The following is a 4,884-nucleotide window of genomic DNA, read 5'->3' as shown; positions in this document are numbered from 1 at the left end:
ATCAGTTTTTCCCTACTGAGTATGACTTTAGCTATAGATTTTTCATATATTGCTTTTATTATGTTAAGGTATGTTCCCTTTAACCCTACTTTGTTGCATTGTTTTTTTTTTTTTTAATCATGAGTGGATGTTGTACTTTGTCAAATGCTTTTTCTGCATCCATTGAAATACATTTGGTTTTTATCCTGTCTTTTATTGATGTGATGTATCACGTTGATTCATTTGTGAATATTAAGCTACCCTTGCATCCCAGTAATGAAAGCCACTTAATCATGGTGAATGATTTTTTTTTTAATGTATTGTTGAATTCTGTTTGTTAGTATTTTGTTGAGAATTTTTGCATTGTGTTCATCAGACATATTGGTCTGTAATTATCTTTCTTTTGTCGTGTCTTTATCTGGTTTTGGTATTAGGGTGATAGTAGCCTCATAGAATGAATTTGGAAGTTTTCTTTCTTACATTTTTTGGAATAGTTTGAGAAGATAGGTGTTAACACTTCTTTAAATGTTTGGTAGATTTGCCTGTGAAGCTGTGTGGTCCTAGACTTTTGTTTGTTGTGAGTTTTTTTTAATTACAGGTTCAATTTCACTCCTCGTTATTGGTCTGTTCAAATTTTCTGCTTCTTCCTGCTTCTGTTGTGGTAGTTTATATATTTATAAGAATTCATCCATTTCTTCTAGGTTGTAAAATTTGTTGACATATAATTTTTCATAATATTCTCATAATTGTGTGTATTTCTGTGGTGTTCATTGTTATTTCTTTTTCATTTGTGGTTTTGTTTATTTGGGTCCTTTCTCTCTATTTTTTATTTTTTTGATGAGTCTTGTTAGAAGTTGATCAATATTGGGGCTCCTGGGTAGCTCATTTGATTAAGTGTCTGACTTCAACTCAGGTCATGATCCCAGGGTCCTGGGATCCATGCTCAGCAGGGAGTCTGCTTCTCCCTCTCCCTCTCCCCCCCCCGACACTTGTGCTCTCTCTCTCTCTCTCTCTCTCTCTCAAATAAGTAAATACAATCTTTAAAATAAAGTTTATCAATTTTGTTCATTTTTTCAAAGAACCAGCTCCTGATTTCATTGATTTGATCTATTGTTTTGTTTTATTTATTTATTTATTTTTTAGTTTCCATATCACTTATTTCTGCTCGAATCTTTATTATTTCCTTCCTTCTGCTGGTTTTCTATTTGTTGCTTCTTCTTTTTCTAGCTACTTTACATGTAAATTTAGGTTGCTTATTTGAGATTTTTCTTGCTCTTTGAGGTAGGGCTGAACTGCTATGAACTTTCTTCTGAGAACCACTTTTGCTGCATCCCAGATTTTGGACCATTGTGTTTTCATTTTCATTTGTGTCCATGTAATATTTTATTTCTTCTTTGATTTCTTGGGTGGCCCATTCATTGTTTAGTAGCATGTTATTTAACCTCCATGTATTGGTGGTCTTCCCAGATTTTTTTCTTGTGGTTGATTTCTGGTTTCATAGCATTGTGGTCAGAAAAGATGTATAGAATGACTTCAATCTTTTTGAATATATTGAGACTGGTTTTGTGGCCTAATATATGATCCATTGTGGAGAATGTTCCATGTGCACTTGAAAAGAATGTGTATTCTGCTGTTCTAGGATGGAATGTTCTGAATACATTTGTTAAATCCATCTGTTCCAGGTGTCATTCAAAGTTGCTGTTTCCTTGTTGATTTTCTGTTTGGATGATCTCTCCATTGATGTAAATGTGGTGTTAAAGTCCCATACTATTATTATATTACTATTGAGTAGTTCCTTAATATTTCTTATTAACTATTTTGTGTATTTGGGTGCTCCCATATTGGGTCCATAACTATTTACAATTATTATATATTCTTGTTGGATTGTCCCCTTTATTATTATATAATGTCCTTATTTGTCTCTTGTTTAGTCTTTGTTTAAAAGTCTAGTTTGTCCTATATAAATATTGCTACACTGGCTTCTTTTGACATCTATTTGCATGATAAATGTTTCCATTCACTCACATTCAATCTGCAGGTCACTTCAGGTCTGAAATGAGTCACTTGTAGGCAGCATATAGGTCTTGTTTTTTATCCACCATCACCCTATGTCTTTTGATTGGAGCATTTAGTCCATTTAGTCATGGATTAAATGTATTTATTGCAATTTTGATACTCATTTTGTGGTTGTTTTGTATTTTCTCTCTGATCCTTTCTTTGCTTGTTCTCTTTCATGGTTTGTTGGTTTTTTTGGTGGTGTACTTGGATTCCTTTCTCTTCATTCTTTGCATATCTATTACTGGTTCTTGATTTGTGGTTGCCATTAGGTTTGTACAATGTCTTGTGCATTTAGCAGTCTATATTAAGTTGATGGTCGCTTAAGTTTGAATCCAATCTTTACTCCTCTCCCCCAACATGTTTAAGACTATGGCATCATATTTTACATCCTTTTATTTTATAAATCCCCTTAATATTTTTTACATAAATACTTATTTGTACTGCTTTTGTGTTTCTTACTTTTCATACTCTCACTTATGGTTTTCCCTTTCCACTCAAAGAATACCCTTTAACATTGCTTGCAGGGCTGGCTTAGTGGTCACAAACTCCTTTATTTTCTCCTGAGAAACTCTTTATCTCTCTTTCTATTCTGAATGCTAGCCTTTCCGGATAGAGTATTGGCTGCAGATTTTTCCCTCTTAGGACTTTGAATATATCCTGCCACTCCATTCTGGCCTGCAAATTTTCTGATGCTAAAGCCTCTGATAACCTGATGGGGTTTCCCTTGTATGTACTGTCTTCTTTTGTTTTGCAGCTTTAATTGTTTTTTTCCTTATCACTACTTTTTGCCATTTTAATTACTATGTGTCTTGGCATGGACACCTTGGATTGATTTTTTGGGTATCTCTGTGCCTACTGGATCTGGATATCTGTTTCCTTCTCCAGATTAGGGAAGTTTTCAGCTATAATTCCTCAAATAAATTTTCTGCTTCCTTTTCTGTCTCTTCTTCTTCTGGGATCCCTATAATGAGAATGCTATTATATTTGATGTAGTCAATGAGTTCCCAAGACTATTCTTAATTTGCATAACTTTTTTTTTCTCTCATTTGCTCAGCTTGATTACTTTCCACTACTCTGTCTTCAAGGTCATTAATTTCTTATTCTTATCCCTCTAACCTGCTATTTATTCCATCAAGTGTATTTTTAAATTTCATTTATTGAGTTCATCATCTCTGATTGGTTCTTTTTTATGCTTTCTATCTCTTTGTTGAGAGTCTCACTGATGTCCTCCACTCTTTTTTCAAGTCCAGTGAGTATCTTTATGATCACTACTTTAAATTCTCTATCAGACATATTACTTATATGTTTTCTTTAGGTCTTTTGCTGTGATTTTGTCCTGTTCTTTCATTTGGGACATATGTCTCTGTCACTTCATTTTGTCTAACTCTCTGTGTCTGTTTCTGTGTGTTCAGAAAGTCAGCTTTCCCTCCTGCTCTTAAGGTAATTGCCATATGAAGAAAAGCTTCTGTAGTGACTTTCAGGGCAGTGTCCCCTGTTCCACAGAACCTGGCATTCATGGAATGATTCCTGTATGCATTGCATGTGCCCTATTGTGTTCTGGCCACTTTTTCCTTCAGTCCTGTTGTCTACAGTGGCTCTCTTAACCTGCTTTTGGCAGTGTGTGGTCCCTAGCTTGGGCAGTGTTTTAACAAAGTATGCACCAGACTAGACTGTTTGTTCAATGAGAACATGAGTCACTGCTGCTGGGACCAGGCTGGCCTACACAGATTTGCGAATTGCATATGGGCATGGCATGCACTTTTAACAAGGTATGCATCAGGCTTCTGCTGCTCCTACCACTGCCAGGAGGAAGACCCTGCAAAACACATCGGGAGACATGATGTTGGTGGGATTTGAGCCAGTTTTCTAGGGGTGGGGACTTGCAGCATTAGGACTAAGGCAAGTATGGCTGGAAAGGGCAGATCCCCCAGACTGTGGGGCAGGCAATGTTAACAAGTTAATTAGGTAGTCAGAGTCAGTGCTGTGCTGGTTCCTACAGTTGCCCAGTTGTTTATGTTGGGGGATTGTTCTGACAGCTCCTTTGTTCCTGGATGGTTTTCTCTGAGATCCCTGTCTATCTGAGACAGGCTCTGAGATGACTAAATCACTCCCTCTCCCATGTGCCCCAGGTGTTTTTCAAACTGCTGGTTCTAGGCTGTATCTGTTCAGGTGGTTTGTCATGCTGTCTCTTTAAGGGCAGGACTCAGCTTCTTACTACCCTGCAGGCTCTCCCAGAGATTTTTAGAATTCAAGGCTTGAAGTCCCACTGGTGGTAAGAATTCACAAAATTAGGCATCTCTCACTTTCAAAGTCAAATGATATGGGGGTTAATCTTCCCAGTGTGGGTTCCCTGGTGTGATCATATGTTTCTTGCTCTTCACCATGATTCCAGCTTCTCCCGTCCATGGTCCTTTTAGGTCTCCAATCAGGTTTCTGCTTTTCCCACTTTATTCTATGTGACCTCTTCTATTCCTTTTGGTTGTGGAGTTCATTCTGCCTGTCTTCAGGTCACTTTCTGGGTTATCCATGCTGCCATGTTATCTAGTTGTATCTATAGTACAAGGTGAGTTTCAGGTCCTCTTTCTATCTTTCTAGCCTCTCCTTGGGAGGGGGAATTTTAGTTAAGGCCTTTCTATCTTTTAAATATTCTATCTTTGAATTACAAAAAATTTCCCTGCTGAAAAAAATTAACTGAAAAATTAAAAACTTATAAAGTTAAAAATAAAATTTCTCCCCAGTGTTTTCCGCATAGAAGGGTCTTGTGGTAAGAAGAAGAAAGAAGAAGAAGAAGAAGAAGAAGAAGAAGAAGAAGAAGAAGAAGAAGAAGAAGAAGAAGAAGAAGAAGAA

Source organism: Neomonachus schauinslandi, chromosome 12, assembly GCF_002201575.2.
Source record: "Neomonachus schauinslandi chromosome 12, ASM220157v2, whole genome shotgun sequence".
NCBI classification, from domain to species: domain Eukaryota; kingdom Metazoa; phylum Chordata; class Mammalia; order Carnivora; family Phocidae; genus Neomonachus; species Neomonachus schauinslandi.
Note: the sequence above shows the minus strand (reverse complement) of the source record.